This window comes from Podarcis melisellensis (assembly GCF_964234715.1).
Source record: "Podarcis melisellensis genome assembly, chromosome: 16".
NCBI classification, from domain to species: domain Eukaryota; kingdom Metazoa; phylum Chordata; class Lepidosauria; order Squamata; family Lacertidae; genus Podarcis; species Podarcis melisellensis.
In genome coordinates this window covers 28,540,036-28,558,485 of record NC_138533.1, presented here as the reverse complement: position 1 = coordinate 28,558,485, position 18,450 = coordinate 28,540,036, and the positions used below count along the sequence as shown (strand labels likewise).

At 46.1% G+C, this 18,450-nt stretch overlaps 1 protein-coding gene across 3 annotated transcripts in view; it reads left to right on the top strand.

Annotated features, from left to right (window-relative positions):
* HIC2 (HIC ZBTB transcriptional repressor 2) overlaps positions 1 to 18,450 on the top strand; it is a 152,425-nt gene that overhangs the window by 102,632 nt on the left and 31,343 nt on the right. For 2 of the 3 annotated variants that reach the window (XR_014163854.1, XM_081893371.1), the window contains exon 3: positions 16,712 to 16,859. The exons of the other annotated variant lie outside the window; for it this stretch is intronic. The gene's annotated coding sequence lies outside the window, so the exon portion shown is untranslated. The remainder of the gene's footprint in view (positions 1 to 16,711; positions 16,860 to 18,450) is intronic. 3 annotated transcript variants of the gene reach the window in all.

Here is an 18,450-nt window from a genome sequence, read left to right as displayed (position 1 = left end):
TGCCTGGTTCCCTGTAACCTCACTTCTCGCAGCGAGGGAACCGCCAGAAGGCCCTCGGCGCTGGACCCCATTGTCCGGGCAGAACGATGGGGGTGGAGACGCTCCTTCAGGTATACTGGACCGAGGCCGTTTAGGGCTTTAAAGGTCAGCACCAACACTTTGAATTGTGCTCGGAAACGTTCTGGGAAAGCTGCTACTCAACTCCCAAGGTTTTCATTTCTCTCTTGGGTACCTTCAGAGGTGGGGAATATTGCACTAGGTTTTTTTTATCGTGATTCTAGTGCTTATGTCTCTTTTTCTAATGACGCCTACGCAGTGCGGTTCCTGTTGTTGTGATGGCAAAGGCTTTTTGACCGCTATACTGGCATGTCATTCTAAATTTCTTGCACACCGGTGGACGCGGCATAACACAACAACGAAAGTCACTGGGCGATGTTGCTTCTCGCCCCCTATTTCCACACATGATTCTCCCCCCCCCCATTGAAAACCACAGGAAAGAACTGTACCACCCCAATGTTTGTCAGTTACTTTCACCATTTTCTGGGTTGAGGGGGAACAGATTTTTTTCCTGGAATCAAATAACATTGAGCATCAAACATGGGCTATGTTTCATTAGTTTTCCAGAAGTGGCTTCTACGTCGTGTGAGAGCTCAAATGTAATGTGGAAATTAACCATTAAGGAAATGTTGGGGGAAATGGAATAAATGGTTGTGTGAATGCAGGCCCCCTCCTTTTTGTCCTAGTGAACTCTTGTAAAGAACTCTTGTTTTGTCTTTGGCAGGGCTTAGAAAGTTCGTTTTTAAAAAGAATCTCATTCCAGTTCAGTATGTCCCAAAATTGGGATCTGATTCCAGTTCAACAGACACGCTTGGTTTACGTTCAGTTCACGTTTATCCAAATGACGCTCAGCAATCCTTTTCCCAGCACTTTTCCAAACGTTACATGCACACTGTGCTGAAGTATAAAATACACATAAAGAAGACATCAAAACACGCAAACACAGGGGGTTGTGAATGGTTTTGACCCCCCTGCAATTAAGATGGCTAAGCTTCAAGACCCAAAGAGTTTAATTTTTAAAAAAATGTAAGAAGTTAGAAGATGAACTGAAAAATACCCCGGAATGAACTTAATTCACATGTCGTTCACTCAGCAATTACGGGAACTGCTTCCAAGGGGTAGTTCAGATATTTTCAAAAAAACTAATTCAGGGAACTTTATTAAACCAGGCTGGTGCATTGCAAGCAATGGCCTTAGATAGCTTTCTGCATTAAATCCTTTCTTTTCTTATCACACCCCACAGTTGGCTCCCACAGAGACAAACATTTGCTTCTTCATGGCTGTGTTGGTGTGTGAGAGAGAAAGAGAGAGGCTGCTGGAGCACAAATGTTCTCTGCCTGAAACATTTCCAAAGCCTCAGGCCAGTGTAGGCTTTTGAAAATAACTTCCCTTTTGAGGGCAGTTATCAGATACCCCTGTGGGGTGAGCCTACAGCTGGTGTGCCAGGGTCCTAACCTAATCCTTCCTACGGAGTCCACAGGATGCAATTGTGCCTCGATATATTTCATGGAGCAGCACCTGTTGGGTTGTGGCTGCTGGATGCCTTGGGAACCAAGGAATTTGATTCGGGGAAGCATAAAGGAGTTGCTCCCTTTCGCCCCTTATGTGTTTCTCCTGCCCTTCCTTTCTGCTTCTTGTTGTTGTTTAGTCGTTTAGTCGTGTCTGACTCATTGTGACCCCATGGACCGGAGCACGCCAGGCACTCCTGTCTTCCACTGCCTCCCGCAGTTTGGTCAGACTCATGCTGGTAGCTTCGAGAACACTGTCCAACCATCTCGTCCTCTGTTGTCCCCTTCTCCTTGTGCCCTCCATCTTTCCCAACATCAGGGTCTTTTCCAGGAAGTCTTCTCTTCTCATGAGGTGGCCAAAGTATTGGAGCCTCAGCTTCAGGATCTGTCCTTCCAGTGAGCAATCAGGGCTGATTTCCTTCAGAATGGATAGGTTTGATCTTCTTGCAGTCCATGGGACTCTCAATTCAAAAGCATCAATTCTTCGTCAATCAGCCTTCTTTATGGTCCAGCTCTCACTTCCATACATCACTACCGGGAAAACCATAGCTTTTACTATACGGACCTTTGTTGGCAAGGTGATGTCTCTACTTTTTAAGATGCTGTCTAGGTTTGTCATTGCTTTTCTCCCAAGAAGCAGGCATCTCTTAATTTCGTGGCTGCTGTCACCATCTGCAGTGATCATGGAGCCCAAGAAAGTAAAGTCTCTCACTGCCTTCATTTCTTCTCCTTCTATTTGCCAGGAGGTGATGGGACCAGTGGCCATGATCTTAGTTTTTTTGATGTTGCGCTTCAGACCATATTTTGCGCTCTCCTCTTTCACCCTCAATATAAGGTTCTTTAATTCCTCCTCACTTTCTGCCATCAAGGTTGTGTCGTCTGCATATCTGAGGTTGTTGATATTTCTGCTTCTCATAGGGCTGACAAAAAAGCAGCCCCCCCCCCCGGTTTTCCCATTTGCCAGGTGAAGAAGCTGAGCTTGGGAGTTTTGGAGGTGAGGGTTGGCTTGTAGCTACCAAACCACTTTATTGAGAATAATAGCAGCAGTGGTAATAGTTTGGGGAGCGCCTCAAGAAGGGATGAAAGGTTCCCAGAGAGTTTCTTGGCCATTCCCCCCCCTCCCGTGTGGTTATAGCCCAGCTCTGGTTCCTCAGTGGAAAAGTTGGGCACCTCTGATTTATCCGTGCCGTGAATTTCGACACCAGAAATTCTCAAAATGGTGTTTGACCCAGCGCAGAGCTGCTTCCTTCCTTCAAGACAACTCCAAACTGCAATTCCCAGCAGGGCGTGGCGCGGTCAGGAAATAATTTGGTGTCTCTCCTGTAGCCGTAGAACATCTCTGGCGTTAAAACAGGTTCAGATTATAACGTTCTGCTTTCACTGCTGGAGGCAGTATGCCTCTGAAGGCCAGTTGATGGGAACTGGAAGTGGGGGCAGTGCAGTTGCGTTCGGATTCTGCTTTCGGAGGCTCCCTAAACATCTGGTTGGCCCCTGCAGGAACAGGAAATTGGACTAGATTCTTCTGAATCGCATTTACTGGAAACTGCAGGACTAGATAAGTATTTAGGTCCTGCTTTCAGGCTTCCGGAGCATATCTGGTTGCCACTGTGAGAACAGGATGCTGGACTAAACGGACCATTGGCCTAATCCAATATGCTGTTCTCATGTTATTGTACATTAATGCCACTTGTCAGATTTATTCTCCACTTTTTAGTGGAAAACGATATCAGGCAGCTATGACTTCAGCTCCAGGAAATGCTTTGTTGCGCACCTGCTGTGGTGATAACCTTTTTTTATGGTTGCTGCTGTTTTGCTTATTTTATAACTGTATGCTAAATTGTTGTGATCTGCTCTGGATCATTATGGGAAAGGTTGGGGAGAAATCTGATAGATAAGTGCATGTGCTTCTGTGTATATATATACAGTGGTACCTCAGGTTACATATGCTTCAGGTTACAGACACTTCAGGTTACAGACTCTGCTAACCCAGAAATAGTGCTTCGGGTTAAGAACTTTGCTTCAGGATGAGAACAGATATCGTGCTCTGGCGGCACGACGGCAGTTTCAGGTTAAGAACGGACCTCCGGAACAAATTAAGTTCTTAACCCGAGGTACCACTGTACACGCGCATATGCACACACACACATTTATTTCCTTCATTGGAGGTTTTTGGTTGAATGGCACCTGTCAGGGATTCTTTAGGTGTGATTCCTGCCTTGCAGTGGCTGGGCCTTGTGGTCCCTTCCAACTCCATGATTCTGCATATACTCTGTGATTCTGTATATATGGAGACACAGGTGGCACCGTGGTCTAAACCACTGAACCTCTTGGGCTTGCTGATCAGAAGGTTGGTGGTTCGAATCCCCGTGACGGAGTGAGCTCCTGTTGCTCTGACTCAGCTCCTGCCAACCTAGCAGTTCGAAAACATGCCAGTACAAGTAGATAAATAGGTACCACTGCAGCGGGAAGGTAAACAGCGTTTCCATGCGCTCTGGTTTCCGTCATGGTGTTCTGTTGCACCAGAAGCTGTTTAGTCCTGCTGGCCACATGACCTGGAAATCTGTCTGTGGACAAACGCCGGCTCCCTTGGCCTGAAAGCGAGATGAGCGCCACAACCCCATAGTCGCCTTTGACTGAACTTAACCGTCCAGGGGTCCTCTATATATACACACATGTACACACCAATCCTACACAGAACTTGATAGTAATGTCCTATAATATACAACAAAGTAGTATCACACCAAGTATATCGCATACACTTTTATTTCCTGTAAGCACTAACATTTCATTTTTAGCATACCACTCCTCGTGCAATTACAACCTTCTTTATATTCTTACTACCCTTTGATTTTTATTGTGTTTTGCCAACACTCCTGCCCTACCCTACCCAGACGTAATGGAGATCAGTCACAGTTTCTATTTGCTTTAATAGTGTTGTCAACTTTTGGCACATTCTTGAGAGTCTAGAGCTGTTGGGTTTATTTTATTTTATTTTTCTAAGCCTACAATGGGCTAACGAATCAGTTTTGATGTAATCAGCTTAACTGGTGTGTTTACTGTGATCACGGGACTGAAAAGCCCCCCAAAGTCAACTCCTAAATACCTTCATAGAAACTTAAATGCCATCTGTAAGCTCGTTCCTACTTTGTCACAGCGGCCAAACCAGTTTGGCCTGCCAGCAGCAACCCTGAAAATGGCACAACCGTCGGGGGGGGGGGTAAGTCCCCTTTTGACAAAATTCTGTAGCTGCTCCAGCCTCAAATCTTGCCCTCAATGCCATTTCAAGTCACCGTGTTACAGCAACATTCGTCCATCTTGAGTACCCAGATAGTGTTGGACTACAACTCCCATCATCCATAGCCAGCTATTCCCAGTGGTCAGGGATGATGGGAGTTGTAGTCCAACCGTATCTGTCTAGGTTGCAGAGCGCTTCCGTGCATGACTGAATATTTATTTTATCTAGAAATGCTTTTAAACTGCTTAATATTTCAAGATAGCTAAGCAACGTGCAAAAATGCAGCACGAAGACAATAAATGTTGGGGAAATGGGAGATAAAAATCAGTAAAACTGTCCTGTGCCCTTTTAAAAATGTGGCTCTCTTTTGGGGGGGTGTTACTGGGTTTTTAAAATTTTGATTATATATATTGTTGTTTTTATGTTGATCTTTTCTGTGAACCCCCCTTTGAACCCTCGCCATCATTCCCGGACCCGTTCTTGGGGTTGGGGTTGGGGGAAGCTCGGGCCTCCCCCGCCCCCAGCCCGGCAAGCTCAGGGGGGGGAAATTTTTTTTTCTTTATTTCCCCCCCAAAAAAAGTGCGCCCTATAGGGCGAAAAATACGGTACCTTGTGCTTTGCTGAGGTCAATCTGAGCTGCGTTTTGTAGGTGATTCTGTGGGCCCAGTGGTCTTCTATTATCAACTTCCCCAGGCACCATGTCCCCTTGATGGGAGTTGCACACCAGATGTAACACTAAAACCCTAGTTTGTTCGTCAAATTTATCAGTCGTTTATTTTTAAGACCAAGGTTAACTCAGAAGAAGTGAACACATACATTAAAACTAGCACAGAACAAAGCATAGAAAAATCTAAAAACACATTCCTATTTTTGATGGGCAGGGCTAAAACGTCCCACCCACTCAAAAGCCCAAAACCCAATGAAAAAGAAATGTTTTTGCCTCATGCCTAACGCTATGTAATGATGGTGCGAGGCGAGCCTCCGTACGGGAGAGCATTCCACAAGTGGGGAGCCACCACACAAAAGGACCCGTCTTGTGTTTCCACCCTCCAGACCCCTGGAGGAAGGGACACATGAAGAAAGTCCTCAGGTGTTGCTTGCAAGGTCCGGGGGCAGCTTATATGGGCAGAGGCAGGCTACGAGGTTTTGGGGTCCCAAGTCTCGTAAGACCTTACAGCGTTGCGTCCGCACCAAGTCATCCCATCTCCTGGGTCCAGAGATGTTTCCCAAGGACCTCACGAATTGCATCTGGAAGGCCACAGGTTTCTCACCCTGGTTTAGCGAAATGAGAAAGCCATGGTTCAGAAAACCATGATATTCTGAAGCTGGCCTGTTTCCAGAAACCAGGGGTAGTCAACCTGGTGCTCCCCAGATGCTGTTGGAACTACAACTCACATCATCCCTGTCCATTGACTTCAGATTTCTTGGGAGTCGTAGTGCACAATACTCAGAAGGCAGCACTTTGGCTATCCCTGCCCTAAACCGTGGTTAAGATTGACCATGGTTAACGAGGCTCATTTACGTAGCCTTTTATCTTAGGTGTGGGTAACTAACTTGCATATTCTCTTTACCTTGCGGCAGATGCCAAGCTCTAATTGATGAAAATGTTCACTTGGAGTCGGATAATGCCTGACCTATAAGATCCATGAAGGGTGTATGTGTGTAAGCTTAGAAACAGCTGTGGGATGGGGATTAGGGTGGTGGGTGTTTTTAATCCTTTCCTCCTGTGTTATTGTCTCTATCAAAACGATCCCTCTTCCAGGTCACTAATTGCATTGGGGCTTGGTGCGGGGAGAACAAGCACAAAATAGATACCTTAAAACAGCTTTCCCATAAGGCTCCTGCCTTGAGCCGATTCTTCATATTCCTGCAATTGCTTAGCTTTTAAAAGAAAAGACTGAATTGTGTGTTACACATGATTTGGCGCTTTTTATAAGAACCTTATGTTGCCCTCTCTTAAGGGGTGTGCTAACTTGTGGAACTTCTTAATTTCTGAATTTACAAACTCTTGACAAGTTGAGAAACAGGATTCAGTTGTGCTTAAAAAAAGAAGCTCTATTTTCCCACTTCTTAAAGTATTTTTGAGTCTCTCTCTCTCTCTCTCTCTCTCTCTCTCTCTCTCTCTCTGTGTGTGTGTGTGTGTGTGTGTGTGTGTGTGTGTTTAAAAAAGTCTGATGCCACCATGAGGACTGTTGTTGTTGTTGTTTAGTCGTTTAGTCGTGTCCGACTCTTTGTGACCCCATGGACCAGAGAACGCCAGGCACCTCTGTCCTCCACTGCCTCCCACAGTTTGGTCAAACTCATGCTGGTAACCTCGAAAACACTATCCAACCATCTCGTCCTCTGTCGCCCCCTTCTGCTTGTGCCCTCCATCTTTCCCAACATCAGGGTCTTCTCCAGGGAGTCTTCTCTTCTCATGAGGTGGCCAAAGTACTGGAGCCTCAGCTTCACAATCTGTCCTTCCAGTGAGCACTCGGGGCTGATTTCCTTCAGAATAGAGAGGTTTGATCTTCTTGCAGTCCATGGGACTCTCAAGAGTCTCCTCCAGCACCAGAATTCAAAAGCATCAATTCTTCGGCGATCAGCCTTCTTTATGGTCCAGCTCTCACTTCCATACATCACTACTGGGAAAACCATAGCTTTAACTATACAAACCATGAGGACTACAAGCTTGCATATGTCGACTTTACGGAAGCTGGGGTTCTAGGAGCCTTCAATAGGGTTTTGAATAATGGCAGCAGATGCCGGTGGCCTGCTTCCACTGCAAGCCCTCCATTTTCACGGACATGGCACTTGCTGCAGAGCAAACTCACTTGCTCCAAAACGCTTTTCAAAGCGGCGTCTTGTGTATTCAGATCCATACATTGCCTCCTGTTGCGCAAGTCCTGTAAGAAACATTTAGCGATTTCGTAGCAAAGGTGCTTTGATATCTCTGCGCAAGATTGAAAACTTTGTGAATACTTAATCCTCAACTGCCACATGCTGAGTTGTATTCAGTGAGAGGTTTTTGTGAATATTCTAATTATTTCAGTGTAATTATAACTACTTCTTTTTTGAGGGGGGCACAATGTTTGCTAAGCCTTTTTAAGCTGGGTTTCCTGAGATTGCACTTTGTTTAAACAAAGCGGCAGGATGGAATCAGTGAATAATACATATCAGAGCAGGGAAAACTTTGTGGTATAATGAAAGGTCTCCCTTGAGTTCTTTTATTTCCCTCTCCTTATTTGCTTTCCTCTGCTTCCTGTAGCAAAATATGCTCCTGTTTTTAAGAGAGGTTAATTAAATAGCTGGATCTGATACCATCCCAACTGGGGCTGGGGCTTTTTATCAAAACCTGCGACCTCTTATCTAAAAAGCCGCCTATATTTCGGCAATACCTCTTCCCTCCTTGCGATGGAAAACGAGAGTTTATTCTAACAGTTGTTTTCTTTCTTTCTTTTGTGGTCTGATCTTTGAATACCAAGTATGCTTTTTACATCTTTTGGCCTGCGAAAGAACCGAATTCTCTCATTATCCCTAGTCATGACCCCCTGAATCTAGCAGGCCCAAACCGGAGGCTACAGGGTCAGCCGGTTGAGGGTTCAGGGCTGGGAGCAGGCTGTGAAAGATAAGTGAGACCATTGTGTCAGAGCTTGTTGGACCAGGACGGCTCAGAGAAACCTCCCCAACCATCAGGGCCTGCAGTCCAGACCCTCAACAGCCACTTCTGCTTAGGAACTCAAGGCAGTACAGTGGTACCTCGGGTTAAGTACTTAATCCTCCTCCCCAACCTCTGCCCGTTTGGCAAAGATCTGAAGCCAAATATTTTTAGCCATTTCAGTTGTACCTTGGTTTGTCAAACGCCTTGGGAGTCGTACATTTAGGCTCCCCGACGATCAGAAACCGGAAGTGGTTGTCCCAGTTTGCGAACGTTCTTTGGAACCCGAACGTCCGACACGACTTCTCCGGCTTCCGATTGGCTGCAGGGGCTTCCTGCAGCCAATCGGAAGCCGCATCTTGGTTTCCAAACGTTTTGGAAGTCATACGGACTTCCGGAGTAGATTCTGTTCGACTTCGGAGTTACCACTGTACACATTTGTGGCTTGCTTATGTGAAGTCACAGTAGCTGCATGGAGCCATACTGAAGCAGCTGGTTTTCTTAGTTTTTAGTTTGTGTTTGGGTCTTAGCAGGAGAATTAAATAAGGAAGCGTCCTGACATGTTTTAAGACAAGAGTTCGCAAAATGCCATGACATAACTTTTTTTTTTAAAAAAAGATTGTGTCCTCCAAGGTAGTTTTTTGTGTGTTCTTTTTACCAACCAGAAACTGCTACCACCCTTTTCTGAAATGCATTGCTCAGTTGAGCAATGGTGTGAATGTTGAAATAAGACCCACTGGGTGTTTTGAATATTGTTGTTTTTCAATGGTCTGAAGAGAGAACCTGAAGTTCCTCTTTGGATATTCCATTTCTCTCCTTGGGTTTTGAAAATGCATGTAAAAATAGATCCAGAAAATGACTTAAAGAGAACATGGCTTTTGATGAAGCTTGCGTCTTTGACTTTCCAAGTCACCAGAGCTCGAATTGGGAGGGTGGGGAAGTTTTGGGGTGACGCTTAACGAAATCTACAACCGCTGAACTCCTCCCAATTTTATCCAAATTTAATTGGTGTTTTAATGGTTGAAAACGGTCCTTGAATCCATAATGATGGATATATATTTTGGAAAGTGGTTTTTCTGTCATTCTGGCCGTTGGTTATCTGTACATTTGAACACCTTATGGATTATTGTTGCCAAACCTGGCACGAGAATCCCTGAGGTAGGAGCAACGCTCTTCATTGAATCAAGATGGAAGACTGAAATGTGACAATTTGACTTCACCCAATTTTTGGCATGATGTTGTCCAAACTCACAAATTATGCTACCCATTTAAGAAACACAATTTGACTTGGTTTCTAAAAACAACAACTACCACCAGGCAGCTGAAGGCACTGTGTGTGTGTGTGTGTGTGTGTGTGTGTGAGAGAGAGAGAGAGAGAGAGAGAGAGAGAGAGAGAGAGAGAGAGAGAGAAATACCTGACAGGCATAGTAAACAGGGGAAGATTTGGAATTTGCAATAGGCTGGTCTGCAACCAGACCAGTCATAGCAAGAAAAAAGAAATGAAAACCCATAGCACTGTTGACAAAGCCTTCATATTATAACAGATATTGAACGCTGCGGACCAAACAGATTGATTGCAAAATGAGGTTAATTATTGGAATGTAAGATTCCGAGACGATCTTCAACCTTACATTTTATCTTCACTCATACAATTTGACATTCTGCTTAAATTATAATAGTAACCATGGGCACCTACTGTGTATATAATGTTCTTTAAGACATAGTTGACTTTTGTATATGGATACATGACATTATAAAGTTACATTTATATTTCATGTTTTCATATATGTGTTTGTGTGTTTGAGAATGTTTCCACAAGTACGTAAATCTTAATTGTCCTGGCACAGCATATACCACATCAACCCCCTTTTCTCTTTGTTTGCTTTTTGGTGATTTGTTGGCTTGTCAACAAAGAGAAAAAGGAAGACCAGATCGTGTCAAAGGTATCTTTTTTGGAGATGCGGATAAAGAAAGTGTTTCTTGGTGCACAGTTAAAATATGGAATCTGCAACCAAAAGAGACATCAACTTCGATGGCTATACCAAGAGGGTTGTTGTTGTTTAGTCGTGTCCAACTCTTTGTGACCCCATGGACCAGAGCACGCCAGGCACTCCTGTCTTCCACTGCCTCCCACAGTTTGGTCAAACTCATGTTGGTAGCTTTGAGAACACTGTCCAACTATCTTGTCCTCTGTCGTCCCCTTCTCCTTGTGCCCTCCATCTTTCCCAACATCAGGGTCTTTTCCAGGGAGTCTTCTCTTCTCATGAGGTGGCCAAAGTATTGGAGCCTCAGCTTCAGGATCTGTCCTTCCAGTGAGCACTCAGGGCTGATTTCCTTCAGAATGGATAGGTTTGATCTTCTTGAAGTCCATGGGACTCTCAAGAGTCTCCTCCAGCACCATAATTCAAAAGCAACAATTCTTTGGCGATCAGCCTTCTTTATGGTCCAGCTCTCACTTCCATACATCACTACTGGGAGAACCATAGCTTTCACTATATGGACCTTTGTCAGCAAGGTGATATATCTGCTTTTTAAGATGCTCTCTAGGTTTGTCATTGCTTTTCTCCCAAGAAACAGGTTTCTTTCAATTTTGTAATTTCTGTCACCATCCGCAGTGATCCAAGCCCAAGAAAAAAGTAAAATCTCTCACTGCCTCCATTTCTTCCCCTTCTATTTGCCAGAAGGTGATGGAAGCAGTCACCATGATCTTAGTTTTTTTGATGTTGAGCTTCAGATCATATTTTACGCTCTCCTCTTTCACCCTCATTAAGAGGTTCTTTAATTCCTCCTCACTTTCTGCCATCAAAGTTGTGTCATCTGCATATCTGAGGTTGTTGATATTTCTTCTGGCAATCTTAATTCCGGATTGGGATTTATCCAGTCCAGCCTTTCACATGATGAATTCTGCATGTAAGTTAAATAAGCAGGGAGACAATATACAGTGGTACCTTGGGTTAAGAACTTAATTCGTTCCGGAAGTCAGTTCTTAACCTGAAACTGTTCTTAACCTGAAGCACCACTTTAGCTAATGGGGCCTCCCATTGCCGCCGCACCACTGCTGCGCGATTTCTGTTCTCATCCTGAAGCAAGTTCTTAACCCGAGTACTATTTCTGGGTTAGCGGAGTCTGTAACCTGAAGCGTCTGTAACCCGAGGTACCACTGAACAGCCTTGTTGTACTCCTTAACCAATTAGCCAAGAGGGCGAGACAACCTCATTGGAGATAAGCCCATCAATAGTTGCTCACCAGTGGGTTTGTCCTACCTCCTCTATCCGGACAGGAGTGCTTCTGAATTCCAGTTGCTGGAAAACAGCAGGGGCAAGAGTGTTGCTGCGCTCATATCCTGTTGTGGGCTTCCCATAAGCATATGGTTGGTCACTGTGAGAACAGAAGGCTGGATTTAGATGGGCCATTTGCCTCATCCAGCAGCGCTCATCTTATGTTCTTATGCTGAAGGTCCCAGATAGAGAGGAGGACGAGGAGGAGATTATGTTGTCAGAGATGCTCAAGTCCTTCCTTGTAGAATGAAGCTGCAAGGAAATGTAGTTTTGCTTTCAGGGTCTGAAAGAGACCCTGATGGTCATCTAGGCCAAGACCCTGCAGTGCAGGAGTCTCTCTAGTACAGTGTTTCCCAACCTTTTTTTGGCAAAGGCACACTTGTTTGATGAAAAAAATCTGGAGGCACACCACCATTACAGCCCCGTGACGTCAGCGCGCAGCGTCACGCCGGGAGGGACGCACGAAAGTGTAACTTTCAATTTTTTTCCCTCCCCCTTGCCGGGGAACCTCCAAGTGGGGTGTGAAGCGAGCGTACCTCAAGACCGAAACGCCTAATTCCTAGGGGGAAAGCATAACTGGGCGTTAACCGATCGCAAACCCTGTCCTAGCCCATTAACATAGGAAATTAACATATACAACGCGGCAAGACACCGGTTTTGGAATCCGTTCCTTCCCCCTCTCGTCTGCCAAGTTGGTCCCTGCCCCTCTTGTGAGACTCGCCGCCGGGTCCGCTCTCGCGCACATAGCCCGGCGAGAGGGCGCCTCCTCTGCGCGCGCGCCTGAGCGCGCGCCTGCGCGCACTGTGCCCCCTCCCTCCCCCTTTTCGGCCCAGCGCGCCGCCTTGCCTGTTCGTGCGCCGCGCGTGTGAGGCGAGCGGGAAGGCCGCGTAGCCCCCCATGCAGGAGACCCAGGAGAGCCCAGCGGCCGCCAAGACCCCCGCCGCTCTGCCCGCCCAGGACGAGGGGCCCGGAGGAGGAGGAGGAGAGCCCGGCGGCGGTAGCGGAGGAGAAAGAGGCGGCGGCGGCAGCAGCAGCGGCGACTCGGAGGCCGAGCTGCCGGACGGGCCTTCCGCGGAGGAGCCTGAGGGGAAGAAGGAGCCGGAGCCCGAAAAAGGCGGCGGCGAGGAGAAGGAGGAGGCGGAGGAGGAGAAGCCGCGAAGCAGCAGTGGCGAGGAAGAGGAGGCCGCTGGTGAGCGTCGGGAGCAGCCGCAACCGTCTTCGCCTCCGGCCGCTGGGCCGCCTTCGCCGCCTCAGGAGCCGCCCGAGGTTGCCGCTGTAGCCGCCGCCGCAGAGGAGCCGCCGGAGCGGCACACTAGGCAACATCTCGCGGCACACTACTGTGCCGCGGAACACCGGTTGGGAAACACTGCTCTAGTAGATCATCTCCAGGCTGCTTCATAAGTAGTTCAGCTTTTGCAGCAGATAAAGAAAGGGGTAGTCACAACAAGGTTGGCATGCACTTTTGGGACTGCAGATATATTAAAAAGCAACTCAGAAAAGCTTGGAAAACCAAGCATGGATTTCAAGGAGGGAGGCACCATGGTGGAAATCTCATTTACTGATTAGATTCTCCTTGGGTTGCAAAACAGAAGCGTTTAATTGCCATTAAACAGAAGCGCATTTCTAATCCATTCCCTCTTACCAGGAAGACACACTCTGTCCTTAGGAGTATTTACGCTAATCATGCTTTTGCTTCCTCCAGAATTTTAAGAAGCATAATTAGGAATCCTGGCACTAACCTCGTCATTTTTAATATGCAGCTGTTTTTGAAAACCCAAATCCTTCCAGTGGCAGAGAGATCATATAGGATGCTGGCTTATATGGAATCAGACCGTTCCACGGTTTCAAACAAGGGTCTCTCCCAGCCGTATCTGGAGTTGCTGGGGATTGAACCTGGGAACAGAGCTCTACTTGTAAAGCAGCTGCCTTTTCCATTGAGCTACAGCCCTTTCCCCATAATATCTGGATACTTTCAGCAAATGCTGCCCATTCATGCATATATGTTGTTGTTTAGTCGTGTCCGACTCTTCATGACCCCCTGGACCAGAGCACACCAGGCACTCCTGTCTTCCACTGCCTCCCCCAGTTTGGTCAAACTCATGCTGGTAGCTTCAAGAACACTGTCCAACCATCTCGTCCTCTGTCGTCCCCTTCTCCTTGTGCCCTCCATCTTTCCCAACATCAGAGTCTTTTCCAGGGAGTCTTCTCTTCTCATGAGGTGGCCAAAGTATTGGAGCCTCAGCTTCAGGATCTGTCCTTCCAGTGAGCACTCAGGGCTGATTTCCTTCAGAATGGATAGGTTTGATCTTCTTGCAGTCCATGGGACTCTCAAGAGTCTCCTCCAGCACCAGAATTCAAAAGCATCCATTCTTCAGTGATCAGCCTTCTTTAAGGTCCAGCTCTCATTTCCATACATCACTACTGGGAAAACCATAGCTTTAACTATAGGGACCTTTGTTGGCAAGGTGATGTCATGCATATATACCTAGATGTTAAACATGATGCTGTTGTGGCCTGCAGACTGAAAACAAAGGATGGCTTAACTTAGTGGGGAACTATGCAATGCACACATCTTCCCCAACCCTCGAGCCAGTATATGTCTCCTGCCCTAAATCTGGTACCCATTTTTAACTGATGGTCTTTTTTTCAGCTTTCGGGGTTCTCTCTTGCCAGACTCTCTTTGGGAAGGGAAGGAAGGTCTTCAAGCAGGATTTCTCTTAATCTCTCACCTACTGAGAGCACGTTGCTGGTGTTTGGTTTTGGCAAGTGGGTGATGGTTTCACAAACAGTCCAATAAAAACACCGTCCGTTGACTCTGTACAGGTTTTATGAGTCTAGCAAGTTACCCAAGTCTGGAGAGACTTGTGGCACGTTTACATTAGCACTGCTTTTCACCCACTTAATCCAGTGCCTTGCTAGCTACAAAGGTGTTCATTATAACCTCTCTCTAGTGCTGTCTTCAGTGGCTAATGAGATTTTTGGAAGCTGGGACAGGGAGCCATAAAAGGGGGATGGGGAGTATTGTTCCTTGGGATTTAATAATTCACACTAACTATTACTAGCAGCTTTGTCCCTGGGGTTGCTTGGGAATTCTAAGAAGCCACAAAAAACAAAAAAACCCAGCTTTGAAACCAGCGGTTAAAATCAGTACAGTTCTGAAAGATTCACAATCTTTATTCAAAATGGCATCCGGCTGCATCCAAACATAGACTTGTTCCCAGGGAACATTGTGCTAAATTTCTGAAATCTTAAGAGGTGTCCAAATGCATAGCAAAGAAATAAATAACTTTCTGAAAGATAGTAGTAGATGGATAAACGGGATATGTATAATTTATTAGACGCTCTTTACTGCTAAAACTGCTCTTTACTGCTAAATCAGAGCAAATAGCAGTCCCCAGAAAACCCGAATTGCCATTTGTTCCAGTGTATCATCCTAAAACCAGTTTGAAGTTCATATTGTGATACCGGTTTCATAATTTTTGACCTGGCAATTTATCACCAATCATGGTGTGTGTGTGTTTGTGTGCGCGCGCGCACCATGCTGTGCTGTGCAAAAAATCGCAATGTGGGAAAAACCATGAAGCCAGACAATGCCTCTACATAGCTCCATCCTTATTTCAGACATCGTGATATATCAGTATATTGTGATGTTTACCTGGTGGTATATACCGATGTTGAAAACTAGATATTGCCAAGCCCTAGTTCCAATTCAGCGTTAAAGAGCAGGTTTTCCTGAGGAAAGTGGGGTGGGGAACACCTCAGAGTTTTAAAACATGGACCCATGCCTAGAAAAAGTGGGGCATAAGGTAAGTGTGGCTGGGCCTATAAACTCACAAGGACCAGTAAGGTCAGCTTCCATGTAAGTGATGGGAAATCCTTTGTCTCGGGTAGCAAAATGCCTTAGGGACACCATGCATTTAAAGCAGTATCACTTTAAACAGTCATGGCGTCTCCCAATGAATGCTGGGAGATGTAGTCTGTTAAGGGTTGCTAGAAGACCATTCCTCCCATCACAGAGATAGATTTTCCAGAGTTCTTTTAGCAATCAATCCCTCTTCACCGGGAATTCTGGAAATTGCAGCTCTGTGTGTGGAATAGGGGTCTGCTGACAACTTTCAGCACCCTTAAGAGACTTTTGCTCCCGGAATTATTATTCGGTACAAAATCACTAGGCAGAGAGAGTTCAGAATGTGTGTGAGAGTGAGAAGCGGGGGGGGGGGGGTCGCACACTTTGGTTCATTTAAAAATAACACAGGGGAGCTTTTGCAAAATCGATGTCCTTCAGATGTTTTAAATATAATGGCCAGCTGTGGTCCCAAACATCTGGAAGGGGGCCCAGGCTGGTAAAGATGGCTGTGCCAGTTTTCTGGGCCCTAAGTTCAGTCCTTGTTAACTCAAGAAATGGCAAATGTTTGCAAGGAACTCTTGAAACGGTGGATGTTGCTCTTATAACTGAAAAATCCTGAAGAGTCTGCAGAATTAGGGCTAAGGGGAGATAAATTGGTGTTGGGGTAGGGGAGAGGGGAGAGGCAGAGGAGTTGAAGCAGAAGATTTTGGGGGATGATGGCCGATCCAAGGCCTTGTTTAGTGTATGAGAGAACCATAACGTCAGCGGCACAAAATCCTGATTTGTGCATACAAACCCAAGTTCCACAGCCCCTTCAGTGATACGTCAAGGTAGCACATGCCTACAGCTTCTCCCTCAGCAGCACATTCCTATAATCCCCTCAAAATGCAGGCCTTGGAGAATATGCTGCATCGAGGACCACATTGAAATAGGTTTGGTAAGGGAGATAATTGCCCCTTGCTCCACCTCCCAGATCTTTTTCCTTCCCTGAGACTCAATATGGGTTATTTTGCTGATTTTATAGCAATATTGGACTGGTTTCTTAGACAGTCTTCTTTTATTTCTCTCTGTCTCTCTCTTTTCTTCTCTTACTTTTTTTTTTAATGGACGTTTCGATTTTGATTGCAATTTTTTAATTGCATTTAACAGTGATCCCCCGCTGGTTCTTCCTTCAGCATCTCTACCAGCTACGTTCTATTGATGGCCTGTTGTGATTTCAATGGAACATCCTGGGAGGGACCTGGCACGACGGGCACCATTGGAAGGAGGTGCCTTTTAGCCCAATGTACCTGGCATGGTAAGCGGCAACAAAGCAGGGTTTGCCTGCTATTCTTAAATGCTCGGGGGCTCGACTCACGCAGCAAGGGGGCCGCCTTCCTTCTTCCTCTCTCTCTCTCCCTCCACCCCACACCCCGCTTCTTTGACGCAGCTTTTGCACCAATTAGCCCTGCTTCTTCCTCTCTTTCCCCTTGGCATGCCCTTGCTTCACCTGAGCAAAGGTCTCAAGGCTTTGTGGAGCTTCTGTCTGCCCTCCCTGAGCTCCCCATGTGTCGCAGGGCCTCCTTCCATTGAGATGTTCCTTTGTTCCATTTGCATAGCGCTTCCATGTCTCGTTGGCTTGCTGTTCGTCTGTTCAGAGTGGGATGGGGAAACCTTTTTTTTTCCAGCCCGAGGGGGGCGCGTTCCCTTCTGAGCAGCCTTCCAAGGCCCACATTGCCTGTGGTGAACGGGGCCAGGGCAAAAGTGAGCATCTGTTTTACCTCTGTGCAGGAGGATAGTTTCTACACCAGTGTTTCTCAAACCTGGGTCCCCGGCTATTGTTGGACTACAACGCCCATCATCCCTAGCTAGCAGGACCTGTGGTCAGGGATGATGGAAGTTGTAGTCCACCAGGAGCCGGGGATCCCAAGTTTGAGAAACACTGTTCTGCACCCTCTAACACACCCCTCTCTATCCCACATCCAGAGTGCTCAGAGCAGCCTAGCTTCATGCAGTCTCACAGTTTAGGGGAGTTAGAACAATAAAACAATGAGATAAAACAATAAATTAAAACAACAAAACGAAGCACTAAAAGGAGTTAAGAAATAAAATGGAAGAGAGGCTAAAAACAAATGCTAAGGGTTGGTTATAGAGAAGAAACTTGCCGTAGAGTTGGCCTTAGAGCTCAAAACCCCCATCCAGACAAGCAAAAAATGCCACAGTTCCAAGAGCACACTCCAGTCACCCCACAAAAGCTCAAGGGGGCTGTGAAGCAGAGCTAGTGAGGGAAGAATTCTGGGAGCTGTAGTTTGTTAAACATGCTGAGAGTTGCTAGGAGACCCCTATTTCCCTCACAGAGCTACAATTCACAGAGTTCCCATTGAAGGGGATTATTAATCCACTCGTGAGAATTGTAGCTTTTGTGAGGGGAATAGGGATCTCCTAGCAACTCTCGGCACCCTTAGCAAACTACAGCTCCCAGAATTTTTGCAGGAAGCCGCGACTGTGCAAAGTGGTATGAAAAAGGCCCTTAGCGGCACTGGATTACCCAATGAGCAAGATTAAGCAAGTGCTCAGGACACCAGCAAAGCACGGGCACAAAAGAAAGGTTTTTTAATACATATTTTTAAGGATTTGACATTTGTTGTTTCAGAAATCAAAATAGTCTTCATGGGGAAAATCAGAAGTATTTTTAGACTTCCACTACACAATTTTATTTTATGGGTTAGTATTGTTGTTATTTCAAATTATTTGAGGGGGCATTATAATCCTTTCAGTGCATAGGGGCTCTAAAGGTCTTAAATCTGGATGTGGGCCTTAGCCATGTTCATTATTTTCAATGGGTCTACTCAGAATAAAGCAGCCCAGATCAGCATGTTCAGGCTAAACCATTAACTAGGCTTTGCAAT